The sequence below is a fragment of the Rhinatrema bivittatum genome, chromosome 3 (genome assembly GCF_901001135.1).
Source record: "Rhinatrema bivittatum chromosome 3, aRhiBiv1.1, whole genome shotgun sequence".
Taxonomy (NCBI): Eukaryota; Metazoa; Chordata; class Amphibia; order Gymnophiona; family Rhinatrematidae; genus Rhinatrema; species Rhinatrema bivittatum.
Genome location: NC_042617.1, coordinates 119,962,902 through 119,985,697, shown reverse-complemented (window position 1 = coordinate 119,985,697; position 22,796 = coordinate 119,962,902). Strand labels below are relative to the sequence as shown.

Sequence of the window (22,796 nt, the reverse complement as noted above, 5' to 3'; positions counted from 1 at the left end):
AGACTTCCTTGCTAGCCCTGCACCAGAGATACCGTACAGATCTCAAATTACACGGCACAGTATAATTTGCCATATACAACCTGAAACGGTTATTTCAATTTTGAAAGGTCAGACAATATAACAGAGGTGTATTGATGCCTCACTGAATGATTTAAGCAGTTTTCTAAGCTTGCTCTACAATCTAAATATATCCCAGTTTAGCAAAACTGCTCTGTGAGCTGGCATTGAATGACAGCTTCCTATAGTGATTCAGCCAGAAACTCTTGTCCAGCAAGACCACGGTGCCTTCCCACATATTACTTTCCATCAGAGTTTACCATGCCCGGGAAAAGAAACCTTTCAAGAGAAAGGGGTTTAATGCATATTCAAGTTCAGAGTAGACAAATCGACCCAGAAAATAAAATTCTATTTCAGTTGCCTCAAAGTTATTAGTTGATTTCCTCAGTTTGGCTACTCATCTTGAGAGCCCACGACCCATGTCTGGGGCTTTTCAGTGCACAGCAGCTTCCACAAGGCTGCAGCCCTCACTCACAACCTCGGAACCTCATTGCTGCTGTTGAGTTAGATCACAACCATGCCTTTCTTTTATTATTTGTTTAATGTATTTATATAAAACTCTTTATATTCATGCAGAACCTCTAATCATTTGACAAGCTTGGCAACCATATCATTATTGCAAGCCCATTACAGGATGTGACAATGAGGTGGTGAAAGAATGGACTATCCCAGGGGCCGATACAAAATCGTGCACTCAGGTTAGTGCATAGGTTAGCCCGTGATAGCCTAGCATGACTAAAACGCATGTCCAGACACCCGATGCAAAAAGGGGGATTAGCGTGTCCAGAACGTGCGTCCAAACATGCTTAGCTAATAGCGCTCATCACATGTAAATACCATGTAGATGAAGCTATTAGCTATTGCCCCGATTCAAAAAAATCACCACGCAACCAACGCACATGTTTTTACACAGAAGAATTAATGCCAGCCCCGGAGCTGGTGTTAAGTCTTCATGCACGCCACGAGCTCAAAAAAAAAAAAAAAAAAAAAAGTAGAAATTACTTTTCCCTGGTTCCTCCTACTTAGTATTGGGACAATATTAAGTAGAAGAACCACAGGAAGCAGCATGAAAAGAATAAAAAAATCTTGACAATGGTCAGGTTAGGAAAACGGACGCTCAATTTACAAGTGCTCATTTTCCTAACCCGTGGCTGTGTAAGTTATGAAAATGGACACTCATTAATTGAGCATCCGTTTTACTAACCTGCGCCCAGCCATATTTCTGGGTACCTGATGCCATGGACACACTAGGGACGCAAAAGTTATCCCTAGCGCGTCCTCTGTAGTGTGGTAGCTCATTTGCCTATTGCATTGGGCGCCAGGAGAGGGGGATGGGTGCCCAGTTTGAATGCACATTTTTTCATGCTTGATATTGCATTGGCCCGTCAGCAAGTAGATGGAGCCCAGATTTTCAATCCCTGATTTCCTAACTATTAATCCCAAAACACATTCGCACCTCTTATTTATTAAACTTGATATTCTGCACTTTCCAGCAGGCCCAAAGCAGATTACAAAAGTTCTAACCATATTCAAACACAACATTAAAATACAGAAATACAAATACAAATTAAAGCAAACCCTCAAACCACTAGTTCACCCAACCCCAGCAAAAACAAAAATAAACACACACAGGACACACATCACTCCCTGCTGCATGACAAATCAAAAATAAAACCCACCTCCCCCCAAACACATCACCCCATCCCTCCCCAATGCCGTATCCAGAACCCCCAATAACATTAATTTTCTAATACAAAAAGCTGAAAGGGGGGGGGGGAAAGACATTTCACAGAGAACATGTCTAACCAAAAACTTGACAAAAAAGCCAAGATTTAAGATAGTTTCTAAAGGCCAGGTAGCTACCTACCCATCGTAATTCCACAACACAGGTGCGGCACAACTAAAGGCCCACTGCCTGGCCGCTGAGAATTTGGCCAAAGACAGAAGGCGTGACACAGCGACCCTTTCGGCCAATCTTAAATTCCTATCCAGGTGGCAATCCTGAACTAAGTTCACCAAATAGATAAATGCTGACTGAATGCGACATTTACCACAAACAGCATGGGAAGCGAGGAGAGTAGAAAAGTTGAAGAAAGGGGGCAGAATCGCTAAATATTTCCCTTTCTGGAGAGGGACGAATTCTTCAAATTACATTTTTGGTGGCTTCTGCTCCAAAAATCAACCAGGAATCCAAGCTTCTGCTCAATGTATTTATTTACTTACAGTTACCTCACACCTTTTTTGCAATTTAAAGTGAAAGTAATAGCTAAAGGTAAACTGCTTTTCTGTGCACCCTCCGACTTAATATCATGGCGATATTACTTCGGAGGTCCCAAAAGTTAAAAAAAAAAAAAAAAGATTAAAAAAAATTTTGAAATCCGCCCACGGCTTGAAAACCGGACGCTCAATTTTGCCGGCGTCCGGTTTCCGAACCTGTGGCTGTCAGCGGGTTTGAGAACCGACACTGGCAAAATTGAGCGTCGGCTGTCAAACCTGCTGACAGCCGCCGCTCCTGTCCAAAAAGAGGCGCTAGGGACGCGCTAGTGTTCCTAGCGCCTCTTTTTGCGGCGGGCCCTCATTTGAATACAGAATCGCGTGCACAGGAGAGTGGCCTGTTCGCCCGCTCTCCCGCGACTTTTAGTGTATCGGCCATAAGTCTGGCTGGCTGGCATGGCTTGTGCTGTTTTCCTGTTTGTCATATCACTTGTGTGTGCCACAATTTAGTCTCCTAAACACTACAGGGTAATTTCTTATACATCTGTCCTCTGTGCTTCTAACACATGTGCTGTCATACTTTCGTTTGTGTGCGTTTTGGGCACACTTTGGCTTTGAATTCACCAAGTAAAGCGACTGCACATGTTGTATGTGTGTACACAGCGTGGATGTATGTTAAATCACGTCCCATCTTTTGCTACATAGTTTCCCTTACGTCTGGCACGCACTCTACCTTTTCTGTTTCTATGCTTTTTTTTTTAGATGGCTTACTGTTTCACTCTTTTTCTCTCCCCTTTTTATGTTCAAGTGGAGGCAGATTATGCAGCTTCATTTGTAAAAGGGCCTGATTCTTCCAGTCTTGGTTTTCACCGCCGAATGCAGACCTTTGGATGTGAAACTGTGCGTTGCCTATGGGTTGCTTTACGGGTTTTCCCAGTGTGGTCAGAACCTGCTCAGGATGTAATTTTCATCTCCTCCTTTCCCTTTCAGCCACACCAGAACATGCTGGCTCTCCCATGAGTGGACTGCCTGAAGGAGGAATCTAAGCAGTTGGAAGGGAAAGGTGGCTCAGCCATCACCCCACCAGAAAGAAAAAAAAGAGGAGAGAGGGACCCATAATGTGACCCATAATGACAGCCTCAGAAAGGGGGAGGGAAGAGGAATTAAAAGTAAAATTGCTTTGCCAGTAAGCTTTACCTATATCTATAAACACTGCATGATGCCATTTCCTCTAGGTGTAGCTTTGTGTGAGGTAATACATATAGTGTATCAATTTGATTGAGAGAGAGAGAGAGAGAGAGAGAGAGAGAGAGAGAGAGAGAAAGTACACGTGTGGGAGTTCGTTCTGAGTATAAGTAGCTGTAGGGTTAAAGTCCTGAGTGCTTAGCAGAGTCACGAGAGGCTGTACTGAATGTGCACATTGGTATGCACAAGGCAAGATCATAATTGTAGGGTACATGTATTTAACGGTTTTAATGCATGTGTTACAGCCTGTGAATGAAAAAGGGAACGTGAGCATGATGTAAGCTAGGAATGAGCTATATGATGGTGGCAGAGGGCTGGCTGTATAGAATATAAGGGCTGGCCAAGCAGTTTAAAAAAAAAAAAAAAAAGGCAAGTAGTGGATGCGCTACAGAGCTTGCTGCTAGATAGACATGTGAAAGACCTGCTCTGGGAACCAAGCAAAAAAAAAAAAAAGTCAGAGAATTGCCAAAGTAGGTGGTAAAATAGAAGCATTACACAAAGTCAAAAGGTCAAATCAAGACCCTCCATTACCACACAAAACGGCTGCTGGCAAGGGAACTGAAACCTCCCTAACCAGCTTCTAGCAGACTGCAGCCAAATTCAAGCTGGGAAACTGAACAGAAAAGGCTACAAGGATGGAAAAATATTTAGAAAAAAAACTTAGGTACCAGCCAAAACTTATATGGTTTCGCTCTCTTTGTGCAGTGATTTTGTTCTTTATTTTATGTCTATTTTTAAATTTTGTTTTTTCCCATATTTTCATGTTCTTTTGTTTTTCCCCATCTCCTCCACCTTTCTCCTGCTTCCAAATACTCTCTCTCACTTCACCAACAGCCAAATCACTTGGGCATCTAAAAAACTTAGCACCTGGTGCCTAAAATTCAGAAAAGCAAAAAATAGAAATAAAGGAAAGGTAGCAAAAAAAAAAAAAAAAGTAAACTTAACTAAAAGTTACACAAAACTAGTGGAGCCTCCTTCTGGAATGCCATGCACTTATGTGCACATGTCAACATGGATCCAGGGAAAAATACCTGTGTCCAACTCGTCCTGCCCTTCCCCCTGACATCTCCTAAAAATTTGGTGTGGATCAGATACAAAACCAAGAAGTTATTAGGTGGCATAACTATGCATGCATATTCATGGAAAAAAAAGAGAATCCACTGACCACCTGGCATCTCTTTAAAATTCAGTGTGGATCAAATGCAAAACCATAAAGTTATTAGGTGGCACAACTGTAGAATAGGTGGAGTCAAAATAAATATCCTTTTCCTAATTCTCCTAGCTTGTGCAGAACATTGGATGTGAATGGAAGGGAAAGCCACAAAGTTATTAGGTGCCGGTCATTTATTTCATTTCATTTATTAAACTTCATATACTGCCTGTCAAACAGGTTACCGAGGCGGTTTACAAAATAAACATGCATAATAATCAAATACCGGAGGTCACGTGATGCACACTGCAAGGTAAGACGTGAGACATGAGAGCTCCACTGACTTCCCTCTCAAAGTTTGCTTTTGCCATGAAAACTTTATTTTTTAACTGCAGTTGTTCGTTTCGTTTGGTGGAGGCTGCCACTCGTTTTTTTGGAATGCCACAAATTCTTAACGTTGTTGGGATGTCGGGTAATCAGACAAGAAGGAGAAAAGCAAGGCCCTTGAACTCAAGATTGCCGACGAGATGGAAGAAAGCTCAGTTTCAGGACCCATGGAATCATTTATCCAGAAGGTTGTTACAGCCATACTAACAGCAATGGACAACAGGATAGATGCCAGTTTCGACAAAGTTTATGAAAAGATAGATTCTCTCACAGTGCAATTGACTGAGTTTGCTGGAAAAGGTAGAGTGGTAGAATAACACCTTTCTGTTACGGACCATACAGTAGCATCTATGGAAAATGAACTGACTGAGCTCAGGAAATTCCAAGTTTATGTGTTGGATAAACTGGAGGATTTAGAAAACCGATCCAGAAGGAATAACCTCATGCTGTGCTTCCGCTTACCATTTGTTTTCCTCCGGCTCGGCAGTCTGGTTGCGCCTGGTCACGGCGCTTTCGTGCCGGCGTGTGCAGGACTTGCTGGAGGTTTGTTCACAGCACGGGCTTTGATGGACACGCCGGTCCTCGAGCTGGAAGCAGAGGCTTTGCTCTCACGAGAGAATCGTGTTGGGGCTCTGCTGGGCGCGCGACCGGGTGGCGCGAATGCTCAAGGCTCAGTCGTCTTCCACAGGCTCAGGGTTCCCCTGACGTTGGGTCTCCGTTGCGCTGCTAGTTTACTTTTAAATTTAAAGGGCCAGTGGTTTTTTTCCCTCGAGGCCCTATTCAATGACATCACAGTGCAGGGACTATCCTTGGCAACATTTTTTTTAAAAGCCATCCTTCCTACACACTATCATGCGGGTTCTTTTGGAGATTTTTTAGTCTCCTGAGGTTTTGGTTTTCCTGTGATTTCAGATTTTTCCCTGTGTTTTCTAATTCAAGATGTTAAGATACCAGTGATTGTTTTATTAATAAATCCTTTGATCTTTGCTGACTACCCAGAATTTCACCGTCTGTCTTGTGCTGTGCCCGGTCCTCTATCTGAGACACCACGTATGTCCAGCCGACCCCAGCACCCGAGGGCTCAACCTAAGGAGAACATGGGTTGGTATTGGTGAAGTTTAGTGGGGTTTCAATTTTTGTCCAGTCTCGCCTCCTGAAGGAAGGATTCCATCTCACAAGCTGGATCACCTTCCTTCAGTCCAAGGGTCACTTCTGAACAGCCTCAAACACCTCAGAGTTACAGGTTTTCCTGAATCGATATCTGATTGTGAGCTCCCTGGCCTTCTGGAAAAATGGCTCTCTGACATCTTTCATATATCAGACCGGCATGGCCCTCCACAATTAGAGCAGGCTCACAGGATTGGTGCCCATTCTGCTATCCAACAAAAACCTTGTGTGGTTACTGCCAAGATGCTAAATTTTGTTCACAAAGGGGAAATATTAAGAGCATATTGTCAAGTCTCAGAAGTGCTATACAATGGCCATAAAATTTTAGAGTTCTAGGATTACTCAGCAGCATTTTCGGCACAGTGCTGAGCTTTTACTCCTGTCCGTGTTCAGTTGGCCAAAAAAAGATCTGCTTAACTCTGCTATATGCAGCACATCTCAACATGATCCATCAAGGTTAACCTCTTCTGTTTGAGATAGTGGAAGCAATGGTAACCTTCCTGCAGAATTGGATAGTTGAGAAGATAGCAAACTTTTGTGCTATTCTTATTTAAAGTATGTGACATATCTGGCAATAAATCTATGCCTTTGGAGCAGGGGCACAAGGTGACAGCTGAAGTTGGTGGTGCATCAGAAAATTTGATGCTGCCATGTGACCAACTCTCTGAGCTGCCTCCCCAGTCTGACATCATCAATAAAGGCCACACCCAAAACATCTCTTTTGACGTGCTAACAGGTGGAACATTGAGCCAGTCTTGGATGATGCTGTCAGTCTGTGGGAGGTAGTTCATGGTGTTGGCAGCTCAGAGCAGGAGCAAAGCTTTACTTTATCAGTAACTGATGCCAGCAGTTAGGAACAGCTCATGGCAATCTGCTGCCTGAAGCGAGATTAGGATAGGATGGGATTCCTGCCACCCCTGCTAAGGTACCCAAAAGGGATAAACTCTCTATACAAAAAAAAAAAAAAAAAATTCAGATTCTGGTGTCACACAAACACCTTTCATTGTCAGAAATGTTTGAAAAAACATCTGGGAGCTTTTGATTTTCAGTCACCCTGAGATTGTTGTTTATTTCAGTGGAGGGGAGCAGGGAACACAAAAATTTTCTCCTCTCACAAAAAACTCTTCTACCGTCTCTTCTTCTTACTCCCTCTTCTACTTCCTCATTCATCCCCTTCCTCCCACTCAACCCTTCCCTATCAGTCACTCAGCCAGCCCTCCCAATCACTCAACTCCCTCTCTCTCAGACAAACACCCACACTCTGGCTCCTTCCCTTCCCTCTAAGTCACCCATCCCCTCCCTCCCACTCTCCTCTTCCCTCTCACCCCATACTTGCCCCCCCCTCAGTCAGTCATTCAACCCATCCCTCCTACACACTATCACACGGGGTCTCTTCTCACTGGGGAGGGATGGGAACCCCTCCAGTGCATCACCACAGAGTGGTACTGCGCAGGGCCAGTACTATCTTTTTTGCTGCCCTGTGTGAACAATTACCATGCTGGCCCCTCATCATTGTTTTGTTTTTAACATTTAATTTGTATATTTTAGCACCCTAAGTAAATCTTAAAGCTTTGTGCTCAGGCCTCCCCCCACCACAGCCCTCTCCACAAACAAACAATTTAAAAACATGCATTTATAATACAAGATTTTACATGAAAAAGGACACTCAAAGTACAATCTTTTGAAATAAAAATATCACAACGACATGCATATTATTTACATGCACTGCTGTGCTGTCAACCAGAAAACTCTGCTTCCTGATCGCCCTGCCAGACCAGTCTGCACAAGTAGGATTATCCTCCAGCCAGCAGATGGAAGCAGAGACCAAAAGCTCATCATTGAGCCCCCTTCTCCATAAAAGCGTCCGATGCTTCCTCAGTAAGGTCTCTGCCTCAGCAGATGTGCAGACAGATGGTCTGGTGCTGAAGCTTCGTGGAACAGAAAGGAGTGGCTGCAGGGCAATGGCACTCCGTAGTGTTGCTTTCCCTAGCATACTCTGGGTCAACAGTCCTCCAAAGGGCTGATCTTCCCTTCCCCAGTGCAACCAGGTATTTCGGTCTCTCTGGTTTCCTGAGGTGCTTAGAGGTAGCAATTCACTGAAAAAGGAAGGCTCTACTGAGAACCTGCACTCCTCTCTTGGGGGAACCTACGCATAAAACAAAGAAACATAGAAATGATGGCAGAAAAGGACCAAATGGTCCATCCAGTCTGCCCAGCAAGCTTTTGGTAGTATCTGCTGCACTGTGTAGGTTACCTACATGCTTATCAGTTCCCAGACCATAAAAGAAAGGGTCCTCATTAGTTGCTGTATGAATCCAATTCCCCATTCCCCCCTGCCGCTGAAGCAGAGAGCCATGATGGAGTTTCATCAACAGTATCAAGGCTTATTGGTTAAGGGTAGTAACCGCCACACCAGCAAGTTACCCCATGCACTCTTTTCTTCATTTCCATCCTCTAGCCTTTAGGGATCCACAGTATTTATCTCATGCCCCTTTGAATTCTTTCACTGTTTTGGTTTTCACCACCTCCTCCTGAAGGGCATTCCAGGCATCCACCACCCTCTCTGTGAAGAAATGTTTTCTGACGGTTCTGAGATGAAACTCAAGGGAGGACATTTCATGACCCCTAGTTCTACTGATTTCTTTCCAACGGAAAAGGTTTGATGTTTGTTCATCATTAAAACCTTTCAGGTATCTGAAGTTCTGTATCATTTCACCCCTGCGCCTCCTCTCTTCCAGGAGTCTGAGTCCCAATGCCAAGGAGCAAGCACTGGAAGAGAATTCCCTGTGGCTTTACCTTGGTGGGTCCGGCAGCAAGAGCTGAGGACTGGGCTCCCAGGGCAACATACCTAACAAGCTACTGATTTCCCTGGTGGAGCAGGGCAACAGGTCAGATAAGGCTCTGGTTTCCCTGATTGGGCAGAAGCCAAAGAGGGAGAAAGGAAACCAGTGTGGGTAAGTTAATGGATCACAAGCCTCTGTTGGCCTGAGTAGCAGAAATAGAGTTTGGGAATCCAACATTGTTTTCCTTCATGGTAGCAAGGCTCCAGCCCACAACCACTGCTGTGAAATAGCAGGTGGGCAACTCAAGAGCACAGTAAGAACATGCCTTGCTGTTAATGAGTATAGTAGAACTGATTTTGGAATACCATAATCAGGATTGGATGAGCTCCCCTGTTCAGGCTGGTTGCTCATTGGGGAAGGCACAGCCAGTTAACCTAGACAGCCAGCTTCAGGGAACCAGGAAAGGAAGCAGGAAAACCAAGGCTCTAAGCTGGTTTGTTACATGGTAATTCTTTCTAACATTGGGGCAGATTTTATAAAACTACGCCGCGTGTACTTTTGTTCGCGCACCAGGCGCAAACAAAAGTACGCCGGATTTCAATAGATACGCGCGTAGCCACGCGTATCTGTTAAAATCTGGGGTCGGTACGCGCAAGGCTGCCCAAAATCGGCAGCCGCGCACCAAGCCGCGCAGCCTGCCTCCTTTCCCTTCGAGGCCGCTCCAAAATCGGAGCGGCCCCGGAGGGAACTTGCCTTCCACCCCCCGCACCTTCCCCTCCCTAACTTACCCACCCGGCCATATCTAAATCCCCCCTCCCCACACTTTTGTTGCACAAGTTACGCCTGCCTAAGGCAGGCGTAGCTTGCGCACGCCAGGCCAGCCGCCGGCGCGCCATGGTCCAGTCGGGGGGCTGGTCCGGAGGCCGCAGCCACGCCCCCGATGACGCCCCGCCGCGACACACCCCCTCCAGGAAAGTCCTGGGACTTATGCGCGTCCCGGGGCTTTGCGTGCGCCAGCAGCCTATGCAAGATAGGCTCGGCACGCACAGGGGGGGTTTGGGGTAGGTTTTCGGGGGGTTACGTGTGTAACCCTTTGAAAATCTACCCCATTGTGCACAGCAATTGATCTCCTGTTTCTTGAGCTTTATATTTTTGGAGATTCTGGGTTCAGATCCCATATATCATAGCAAAGTGCAGTTATAATTCCAATTTTCCTTATAGAAGAAGATAGAATTCTTTTTTGTGACTGTAGAGCTGGGAAAACAAATAATAATAAAAACAGATTTGCAGGTTCTGAAACCTTGATTGGATACAGCTGTAGGAAACTCCTTTAATGACAGGACCACAGCAATAACAGGCAAAGATAATTAGGAGTTCCGAGAAGGTGAACAGTAACAATATTAAAAACCTAGCCTTATGCCCAACACCCGTTCTTAACTCCAGCCTACATTAGTCCCCATAACTTTTACTTTATGTTGTTAACCCCATTTATTTTTATCCAAGTTCAATCTACCTGTTTATTGTAAGACATCCTCTTGTCATGGTTATTGTGTAGAATGTAAACAGACTTGATTAGTAATTCTGTTACTGGAAAATCGGTATATAAAAGTGCTAAATAAATAAATAAATAATCCTAATGTCCAGGGTGCAGCTGGGTGAAGGTGCACTTTCTTGTCATGAACTCAGCAACTTGGCATTGACTTAGATCTTCAACTGCAATCAGTTATCTGGGAACCTGGACTGAACCTCATATTCCAGTACCTTGCCTTACTCCAGCTCCCTGACAGGGTATCTAGTTTAAAAGAAAAAAATGTATATCTATAGATATCTATATCTCTATATACAAATAGATAGATATAGATACACACACACACCTACATACAAATGAATGATTAAATAGATATAGATATAAATAACTACTTGCCACTATATCTATTAAGGCAAACAAGCCATATCCTGTTCCGCTTATCCCTCTCATAATCCATGGGAGTTCACCTCGCCAACCCTCTTAGCTGGGGAAGGAGTGAGGGAACATCCGGTGGAATCAGCTGTCTAGGAGCTTCTGTCAAGCAGAGGGGTAAATGAGCTGGTAGAATTAGTTCATTTTTTCAGTTCATTTAGTAGAATTTTTTAATCGCTTTCCACAAAAAGGCTGAAGTCATGTACAATAAGACATACATCAAGATATATATATACACAAAATGAAATAAAAAAAATGCATATAAAACAATTGTAATATTACAACTTTAAATCATCATGAAACCAACACATGGGTCACTGATGGGTAAAGTCGATAAAAATCAATACAATCTGGAAATGTGCTGCAAAAGAAAGCAAGACTTTCAGAAGTGGTCTTAAAGCCTATTAGGATTTAACCTTAAATCAGCCGGCAAGGAATTCCATAGAGAGGGTGCAATTATAGAAAAGGCTGATTCTCTAGTAGAAGTTAAATGAGCTGATCATACTAATGGTACATCAAGGAGTCTGCGATAAGAAGAACATAGTTGGTGGGATAGTTTATAAACTTTTAACAGAGCATTCGTCCAAGGACATGTATTAGGATTTAGTAGCTTTATAACAATCATACCTACTCCATATATAATGCGTTACCATTTCAAATTCTGAAAAACAGGAGTGATGTGTTGATTCCGCTTCGTACCTGTAATCAGATGGGCAGCGGAATTTAATAATAATTGCAGAGGTTGTAAAGTGGAATCTGTTAAACCAAGCTTAAGACTGATACAATAGAAAATTATTGGAAAAATAATTGCCTGAACAATTGTTTGAAGTAAATAGACCCGCAATAACACGAAGTTTAAAAATTCCAAATCTAACAACAGATTTAATCTGGGGTTTAAAAGAAAGGTGAGAGTCTAATCAACACTCCTAATTTTAAAAGAATGAGAGATATTAAACAAACAATTTCCTAGTGTGTAGCAGATGGACTCAGGACCAATGGGTATAGTGTACGCCTGATAGCAGTTGGGATGCTGAGTCCATCTGTCTACACTAAGGAAAATGAAATTATCAGGTAAGTAATTTCTCCATTACCCAACACAATTGCTGGTTAGGCTTCTGGAGTATGAGATCATTGAATTATAATAAATTCTGTTTTGGCCATGTTCAGGGATAGTTTATTTTGGTGCAGGCAAGACTGAATAGAGGACAGACAAATATCTAAGTGTTCCATCGTATCCTTCCAAGTATCCCATAAACAAATAAAAAACTGAATGTTGACTGCATACATTTTATATCCATCACAGATAGTTGCAAGTAATTTTGCAATGGGGGCCCAAGTAGATGTTAAATAGGACCACTGAGAAAGCAAAAACCTGCGGATCTCCCAAGTCCACAGAAGTTATTTGTGAAACTTCATTACTGCATTTTAATTGAGATTGATTTGTGATAAGAGGTGAACCAATCTAAAACTTTTCCATCAATGCCGCATTCTTTAAAGACAAAATAAAAATATATCTCATGATCAACTGTATCAAAGGCCGCAGAGATATCAAGAGAAACAAGAAGAAGGAATTCATTGCCACTATCCGGCCCTCTTCTAAAATAGGCAGTGAGGGATAAAAGAAGCAGCTCTGTACTCATACATTTTCTGAAACCAAATTGGTGGGGGGTCTAAGATCTCATTGTTTGCAAGATGAGCAGTTAATTGTGTCAACGTGGTATTTTCGATTACCTTTCCAACAAATGGCAAAGATGACATTGGACTTAGCTGACTTATGTAATTATAGGCCTATGTCGGCTTTTTTTAAATCATAAGCTGCCACTGCTGAAGATGGCAGGGTTTTTTTTTAAGCCTCGCACTTTAAAAAAAAAAAAAAAAAAAAAAGAGGGGGGCGGGCAGATTATATGATGCGCCTTACTTTAGCAAGATGAATCTATATGTCTATTTCTACTTGTTCACCCTATTTTAACCAGCTGGTAGTTTGGTCCCCACGGGTAGAAATTTCTTGAGTGTGGGAAACTGAGACAGTGAATGAACATTGCCTTCAGCTATGAAGTCCATATCTAGCAGAGGAAGGAAAAAGGTTTAAGGATTCCTAGGTCAGATAGGGGGAAGCTCCACTAAACCTATCTTTCCTTCTCTATCTCTCCCCAGGCTAATAGGTACAATGGCTCTGGGTCTCAAATTCTCCTGGGCTGGAACCAACAGCCCTCAGGGAGACCAAGGTGACATTCTCCCACAGGTAATAATCGATAGAGAAAGTGAGGTCGAGAACCTTCTTACATAAGGTCTCAGATGGAGTAACGGTTGGACTCACGCAGAGGAGAGGTAAGAGCCGGGGACTGTCCTTTGTCAGATGCCCCCATCTAGCCTGGGTGGGGCAAGTTCAAGAGGGACCAGAGGCCCTCTGTGGAGCTCTCTCACAGAGGGAGTGGAGGAGTGGCCTGGTGGTTAAAGCAGCAGGCTATGGACTGGCAAGGCCAGATTTCAGATCCAGCAGCTGTGAACTTGGGGCAGGTCACTTTGCCCTTCACTGCCTTATATATAAACTTAGGGGGTCATTTACTAGAATTTGTTAGGGCTTTAAAACACAGAATGTTTGCAGTTATCATGCAATAAATCCAAACTTGCTGCACAGTATTTTTTCATGGGAAAAGAATCTTTTATGGACTGATCCTAGTAGGAGAGAGCATATCAGAAGCTCCTTCTGCCCCTCAGCACCCCCCCCCCCCAACCAGAGCCAGTCCTGTTTAAAGGCTAAAAGCAACCGGCTTAGGACATTTTCTCTCTCTTCCTCAGAAGTAAGCCATGAGTTTCATCAAGCGTACGTCATCATTGTCATTATGGACTCCCTGGTACTAGTGTACTTAAGTCATAGAAATGCAGGGAGTTTCTTCCCTGGGTGGCAGAACACCAATAAGGGTAGGCCTATGAACACATTTTTTATTTATTTAAAATATTTCTATTCCGCCCTTCTTATATTCAAGGTGGATTACAAAAATCACTCGCAGTTAGTTACGAAAAGAAAAATGCATACTTAAAATAAATTTTAAAATAAATTGAATCCTAATAGAACTGAGGATAGATTATTCACTGAAAGCTATCTTGAATAAGTGAGTTTTAAGATATATATTTTTTAAATATCTTAGAATCATTAGTTTCTTAGCTCGGTGGGGAGAGTATTCCAAAATATTGGACCTAATGCCGAGAGTGCTCTTCTGCGTGTTTCATCAAGGCAAATTAATTTTGGTGAAGGAATATCAAGGTGTTTAGTTACAGAGTGTAAGGATCTGGACGGAGAGTAAAATTTCATAGTTGTGTTTGCCCAGGGGGAGTGTAGGTAAAGATTAAAGAATGCACAAACAGACCAAGTTTGTACTGGATTCTGGATGATATGGGTAACCAATGTAATTGTTTTAATATTGGTGTGATATGCTCACAACTCAAACTGTTGGTTAATAATCTAGTGACCGTATTTTGAATGATTTGCAGTGGACATATGTATTTGGAAATGCCAATCAATAGTGAATTACAGTAGTCCATACTTGAAAATAATAAGTTATTGTAGTACAGTTCAGAAATCATTTGGTTCAAGGAAAGTTTTACATGTTGAAGAGGTTTCAATTTATGAGCTCTCTCTCTCTCTTCACTTAAATGAGCTGTTCGTACCAAGGGGATAGACAAAAGACCTTTAATTTGCCTATATCAGATATTTTGAGGGGTATGTTGGTGTACAGAGGTATTTAATCATTCTGTTTTATCATTATAGATAGATTTGTGTAATAGACAAAGAACTTTCTAGTCAATTCTAAATTTTACTGGTAGCCAAAGTAATCAAAGTAGGAGTAATATGGTCATTAGGGTCCTCACTGTAACATTTTGTAACAATTGGAGCGGTCTTAATGTACTTGCAGGTAGATCACATAAAAGAGCATTAGTCTAGGTAAGAGAAAATCAACGTTTGAAGCACTGAATGGAAGTCTTCATGATTAAGGAGAGGTTTTAATCGCTTTAAAATGTGTAATTTAATGTAATCATCTCTAATCTTTAGACTAATATGCTTCTTCATGTTAAGATCGCCATCAACAATTATACCAAGATCACGTGTATGACAAGGTAATTCAATTTGCATAGAACCAGCATTAAAAATGGTAAACATAAAATTATCGCCAAACATGCCTAATAACATTTCGGTTTTTTGGTTGTTCAATACCAATTTCAGATGAATCAAAAGTTGCTGAACTGCTGAGATATATACATCAACCAATTTCAAGGTATTGTAGGTGTTTTGGCTAAAATTCTGGTAAACCCATGAGAAGAGAACTACAGTAATTGAGCCTGGAAATGACAAAAACATGTATGAGCAGTTTAAGATTGCTTATGTCCAAAAGAAGATGAAGATGTCCGATATAGCAAAGAAAAGAAAATGATTTCTGAATGGTACTAGATATAAAGGGAACCATAGATAGCTTAGATCGGAGATCCCAATTTCTTGTAGGCAGCAGAGAAGTAATTCATGCCTGATGATGTCAAAGGCTGCACTCATGCCTAACAGAATCATGCATATGTCTCTATCATCAGCCTGAACCCTAACCTCATCAATCAGAGTCAACAAAGCAGATTCCGTGCTGTTTCCTTTATGGAACTCAGATTGTGGAGAATGAAGGATGTTAATCTTTGAAGCAAAATTGTTCAGTTGATCAAATACTACCTTCTCAATGATTTTAGACATCATGGCCAGGTTGGACCCTGGACGATAATTAGCTAACAGTCGGATCTAATAAAGACTTTTTCAGAAGAAAGCGGTGATGTAATTACGTGTGTGTTTTTGTTGAATGTGTGGATCCCCCCAAAAAATACCCAGCATGATCCTCTTTGATTTGGATCAGATACAAAACCATTAGAGAACAACTGCATGTGCATCTTCATGGATCCGTAAAAAAAAAAAAAATAATAATTCTGTACCCAGCACCTTGGCCACCTCTGCATGCCCTGAAAATTTAGTGTTGATAGTGCACCAAATGGAAAAGTTATGGGTGGAAGACAGACATACAGACAGGATGATTACATAAGCCTCCTCCTATTCAGAACGTAGACTAAAAATAGAAAAAACACAGAATAAAATAAGGGAAAAAAAAAACAAGCAAAAAAGCAACAACAAAAACAAACCAAATACCCCTGCTACTAAGTAAAGACCCTTGATAATTCACAAATCAATAGCTGCAGGGGTTTGGATGTCCAGATTATGAACCAAAGGGAAGTAGTTAAATGTTATTTATCACATTTATCAACTTTACTGTTGCTCTAAAGCCAGGAGTAGGCAAATCCAGTCCTGGAGTGCCACATATAGGTCTGGTTTTTGGGATATTCACAATGAATATGCATAGGATACATGTACATACAATGCAGGTAGTGCATGCACATATACTTCATGCATATTCATAGTGGTTACCTTGAAAACCAGAGCGTGGCGTGCCAGGATCAGAGTTGCCTAGCCCTGCTCTAGGCAATGTATCAACTGTAAATCATATACACATAACATGCAGCAAAGACTACAATATCCAAAATTCACGAAGCCTCCATATCCCATCCCCCAACTCATGTCTAACCCTCATTCACTCTTCTGTCTAAAACTGTTCACAATAAATCTTATGAACTGGACAAATGGTTGTACATTTATAAGTGACTTTGAAGGGATAGGAGATCTGAGTTTTTATAATTGTTTTATTTGAATTTAAATATTAAATTATTTGTGCTTCTATGCTTTTATCTGTTGCCAACTGCTTTGGTTTGATGTAGAAAGGTGGAATATCAAGGAACTGTCATAGCCCGGGTCAAAAAATAAACTGTGTAAGCCCTGTACCACAGCTGCTGGCTCTAAAAGGGGCTCTACAGAGAAAAGTTCTGTCTAAATGGCTACCCAGCTATATTGGTCATATGCGGTTACATTCATAAGTTATGCAGCTAACTCAGATATTCAAAGTCAGCCGCTTAACCAATGCAGCTAACTCTGGTCGAACCATAGGGCTGTTCTAAAGTTAGCCGGTTTGGCATAACTATATCCAGCAATCTTAACTAGTCACTCTGTGGCTGAATATCGACCTCAAATTTAACTAGAAGATACAGTAAAAATTCTTTAACTTTTTTTTTTCTTAAGTTATAAAAAAAACCTGCAGCCCCTTCCTATTCTCCCTTACAGTCCCCAACTAGGTTGGCAAGTGCTGTTTGTCTAGGCTCTGGTTTAAATATAGGTCCAGGGTCTCTGGGTCCACCCCTCAGCTGGATGTGTTGGGTTGATCCTGAATGAAGATATACCTGTCATTGAATCTCTCGTTCCCCTTGCCTGGGTGGAACAAGTCTCCACTGCTTCTAAGGTTAGAGCAGGGTTTCCCAAACTGTGGGTCGAGACCCCAAATGGAGGTCACAAAAGTTTCATATCGCAGTGCTCTTCAGGCCCCAAAAACATTAATGGAAAAAAGGCAGCAAGGGGCCCAAATACACAAGCCCTGCAGTGGCTCCACCCTTGCCTGAGTTTCTGTGGTAACAGTAAGCCCAGAATAAGGAGCGATTGGAGTTACAAAATAAATTCCACTGGATTATTTTAATTTCTTTAAGATGGAATAGTTCCTTCACACATCTTCCCTTTCTCTGTCTCTCAATGCAACACAGGCCCATTTTTTTTTTTTTTTAATGTCTGATTAAAGCAGTGGTTCGCAACCTTTTTTCTATTGGGACACACCTGGCAGATAATGCTTAAACAGGCGTGAACACGACCATCAAGGGGCTAAATGTAAACATATACTCTGCATCTACACGAAACACCCCCCCCCGCTTCATCCCCAAACAATGGATGCAGTGTGGAACTAGGATATTTCAAATACAACTCGCTATAAAAAAAAAAAAAAAAAAAAAGACAGAAACATAGAAATGACGGCAGAAGACGACCAAACGGCCCATCCAGTCTGCCCAGCAAGTTTCGCACTTTTTTTTTCTCATACTTATCTGTTACTCTTGGCTCTTAGTAACCTTTTGGTTCTATTTCCCTTCCACCCCCACTATTAATGTAGAGAGCAGTGTTGGAACTGCATCTAAGTGAAATATCTAGCTTAATTAGCTAGGGGTAGTAACTGCCACAATAAGCAAGTTAAACCCATGCTTATTTGTTTACCCAGACTATGTAATTCACTCCTTGTTGGTTGTCTGTATATAGATCCACTTTTCTTCATTCCCCCTGCCGTTGAAGCAGAGAGCTATGCTGGATATGCATTGAAAGTGAAGTATCAGGCTTATTTGGTTTGGGGTAGTAGCCGCCGTACAAGCAAGCTACTCCCTGCTTTTTTGTGAATGCAAATCCTTTTTTCCACATTTCTTCTTGCCGTTGAAGCTTAGAGCAATGTTGGAGTCACATTAACCATGTGTATGTTTATTGAATAAGGATATTATCTCCAGGCAGTAGCCGTCATTCCCGCGAGCCACCCACTCTTCATTCACGTCCTCTAGACTTTATGGATCCACAGTGTTTATCCCACGCCCCTTTGAAGTCCTTCACAGTTCAGGTCTTCACCATTTCCTCCGGAAGGGCATTCCAGACATCCACCACCCTCTCTGTGAAGAAATACTTCCTGACATTAGTTCTGAATCTTCCTCCCTGGAGCTTCAAATCGTGACCCCCTGGTTCTGCTGATTAGATATTCTGATTCTGGTGCTCTCTCAGTAATAGAAACACAAACTCCCTTACTACCAGGCACATTGTAAACTACAAAACCGGAAAAAAAAAACCCCCACTCAGCACCTGTGAAGGAAACCTTCCATACCACTGCAACACTAATTCCAAGAACTCAAACAGCAATAGCCGTTCCTATGAAAAGGCAGCAGTGCAGCACCAATGCATGTCCTATTGAGAATGAGAAAACGCAACAAAGAAGATTGATACAAATCGCTACCTACTAGTAAAATACCTCATTCAGTCACACATACAGATCCAGCCTTCACCAAATACAGAAGAAAAGACCACAAATTACAAATGTGCAGACAAAAACTGTGCAAAACTGCAGATATTGAAACAGAAATACATATCCTCTTATACTAAGCAAAGTTCAAAGATAGAAGAAATGCAGTCCTCAAACTGACATCATATGGCTGTTGTACCCCTCCATACCTCCATCATCCTTCACATTCCCTTTCAATCATCCACTCACACTCACATCCCTGCCCAGCATTCCTGACTCTCACATCCTCTTCCCTGTGCTCCCTGTCCCCCCTGCTTGACTCTCTCTCTATCCCTTCATCCCATCTCCCTCCCTGCCCAGCTACCCCGACCCCTTATTTCTCATCCTTTCCTGCTCAGCAGCACCCACACTCCCTCTCCCTTCCACCTCTATCTGTGCAGCATCCCCAACCTCCTTTCCCCCACCCTCCACAGGATGAAGAGATCAGCAGCAGCATCACTCCCAGACTCAGCAGGGGAAGCTAAAATTTGCAACCCATCAGGCCCAGAACAGCAGGAGCTGGCAATGTCTCGCTCTGATCTGGGTGAAGGAGGAAACAGCCTCCCACTGGGCCAGAAAGACGAGAAGGAAGTGAGAGTAGCCTCCCATCAGGCCCAATGTAAGAGAAGTCAACCAACTCCCACCCAGGCTGATAAGGAGGCAGCCACCTCCCAGGACCTCGGGATACACCAGTGTGTCCTAACGCACCTGTTGAGAACCATTGGATTAAAGTACCCAGTGTATTTCCCATTACCTTTTGCCAGGGATTAAACAGATCACAGTTCATAATGTTTAGTTTGTTTAATATGCAGCCCTGGTATAACAAAAGAAAGGTGGAAGGATGCAGCGAAAGCAATTATTTCAGGCTAAAATGCTGCACAAATTATAGTCAGATGAGAAACACTGGCCGAGCAGGAAAAAAAAAAAAAAGTGTCCCCTGCAGCAGAGGTCACCGCTACTAAATGCAGTGGGTTTGGGGGTTAGTAGCATGACCTAAACGGGCAGCGGTGGTAAGAAATGACGGTCAGCTTGGCAGAGATACACCAGTGGGTATCAGGATATTGCAATACAGTCAGGTTACAGTCCAGAAGCAGCCACTTTTGCCCAACTCAGAGACCCTCCCCCCCCCCCACCCCAGCAAAAAAAAACAAAACCTATGTGCATATATACCCTTGTGCGCATAAAAAATTTAGAGGGCAGAAAAGGGGACAGGGCATGGCTCCGTATTTTAAAAACGGCTGACTGTGGCACGGATTGGCTTGTCATTCACATTCATTTACTGCCGCTCCTGTTGAGGAGCGAGTCTGTAGATCTCGAGTTTTAGGGCGTTCTGGACAGGGTGCTAGGGGGCTTGCAGAATGAAGAAGCAGAGGACTCTGGAAGAGCTCCTCAGTGACTGGGCAAACTGGCGGACGAATTTGAAAAACTGGGAATGCCCCTCGCACAAACACGTTTTAAGGTCTGCTTACATGCGCACGTTAAAGCCGGCAAAATCCTATGGAAAGATAACGCGAAGTAGGTTTGCTAGAGTAAGCCCTTAAAATTAGGTGCATACTTGTGTGCAGTAGATGTATTTTAAATAAAACACACGCAACGGGGCACATGATATAAAATTCCAACGCGTATGTACTCACACGAATATGCGTGAGCATGCACTCCTTTTAAAGTTAACCAGTTATGTTTATTAAACACCTACAATTAGGAGCCCTAGTTACATTCTGCCTTGTGGGGATTAACAACCTGGACAGTGGTGCAATTAATAAACTTATCTGTTTGGGGGTTTTCCTAGGGGGTGGGGAAAGGGAGGAAATCCTACCCATAACACCTTTCTTCTTCAGGTGCCAGCGTTGGCAAGATCAACCGAGCCCAATAAATGGGGTGGGGGGGGGGGGGGGGGGAAATCACAGCCAGATCAACCAAAGAGCTAGGGGTGCCCTAAAGATAATTGGATCACAAAAGCACTACAATCTCTCTAGCTCATGAGTGAGAATCAATGGTGCAGCTAAAAGGATTAAAATACAAAGTCATCCATCAACACGCCCCGCTAAACTTACAAATTCCTTTCAAAAAACACACCTCCGCCAGACCCATTAGGGAGTGTTATAAAGAATCACTACATGTTCCACAGGCAAAAACCTTTCAACACAAATCCCCCAAAGACAGAGCGCTCGCAACAGCAGGACCACTTTTATGGAACTCCATCCCAGCTGAACTGCGCCAGGAACCCTGCCTACCGACTTTCAGGAAAAGGCTAAAAACCTGGCTTTTTAAAAAAGCCAATCCAGACACAGACTGATCCCTGCTACCGTCGTCACAAACACATTGTTATCAATGGGTGTAAACACCAACACTCTGTCATCAACCTCATTCTCGACCTCATTTCTTCCACATTGGAATTAATTTTGCATCTCTGTAAATAATTTGCTGTCAATTAATCTCTCTCTTCTTCTTCTTCCTCTGCTCCCAGTTGTGTACTTCCCTGTTTTATTGTAACTGCAATTCCTGCACCAGTTATAGTTGCTCGAGTTCTCCGTATAATGCACACCCTGTTAAATGTAAACCGGTTTGATGTGACCCCTGTCTTGAAAGCCGGTATAGAAAAATAGTAAGTAAATAAATAAAATGGAGGTAACATCCCCTACCATACAATTCTCTTTTTTTCAAATAAGACTGCATGAATTGGAGGAAACGGCTTCCTTGCTGGAATATAATGTGGGATACTGCTACACTGCCAAACTGAAAAGGGGCTTCAAGGAAGCAAACAAACAGGGAGTCAGAGAAACTAATTTCAGAATGTTAAAGGCTCCAGAGGGAATGGAAGGTGATGATCTAGTGAAATTTATGAAGATTTTTCTGCCAGTTACTGGAAATTTAGTTTATGAAAGATTTTAAAACTGACAGCGCACACAGAGTGCCTTTCCATAATCCCAGCAACTGGTGGCATTTCAAATCTTGAGATACCCTCAATTATTGGAAGATACCCATACGGTGGGAAGGAAAGAAAATGTTGACCTGCCAATCTACAGATGGATCTGGCAATAAGAGCAACTGAGAAATATGAATGCCTCGTGGAATGAGAATTCAGCTTTTCCTTAAAATTTTGGCCTTAAATCAAGCACTGAAATAGTGCTGTAGTAAGTATTAATCAATCTGCTGTGGATCTGCATCAGTTATACTCGGTATATATTTATACCGACCAAAATTTTAAGGAAAAGATGAATTCTCATTCCATGAGGCATTCATATTTCTCAGTTGCTCTTATTGCCAGATCCATCTGTAGATTGGCAAGTCAACATACACACACACACACATACCGAGTATAACTGATGCGGATCCACATCAGATTGATTAATCCATATTATATATATATATATATATATATATATATATATATATATATATATATATATATATATATATATATATATATATATATATATATATATATTTATTTATTTATTTAATTATATTTTTTTTTTGAAAATAATGAAGGATATATTTGGATCATTTAATGTAATGCTATTTCCTAGCTCTATCTGGATATCTGATCCACTGAATAACATTCACAAAGCAAAAATAAACACACCACACAGCCTACAAACAGGGCATTACAGTCAAGAAAGGGTGCCAGTTTCTATGGGAATATATTCATTATTTTAAATTAGCTTTTAAACAATACAACGCAAAGAAAAAAATCTTTGCATACATTTAAAAAGGTATAGCATCCAAAACAAAACAAACAATTAACATCAAATCTCTATAAAACACCTCCATCCAGTTTAATGATAAGAAGCGGTAGCAAAGTCCAATATGTAATAGAATGAGGAGTTCAAGGTCTGATTAGT

General features: G+C 42.1%; 1 protein-coding gene across 7 annotated transcripts in view; it reads right to left on the bottom strand.

Annotated features, from left to right (window-relative positions):
• The window catches only part of VPS54 (VPS54 subunit of GARP complex), a 294,894-nt gene that overhangs the window by 232,675 nt on the left and 39,423 nt on the right, over window positions 1-22,796 (bottom strand). Inside the window, exon 1 of one of the 7 annotated variants that reach the window (XM_029593656.1) lies at window positions 11,595-11,616. The exons of the other annotated variants lie outside the window; for them this stretch is intronic. The gene's annotated coding sequence lies outside the window, so the exon portion shown is untranslated. Of the gene's footprint in view, window positions 1-11,594; window positions 11,617-22,796 lie in introns of those variants that run through there. 7 annotated transcript variants of the gene reach the window in all.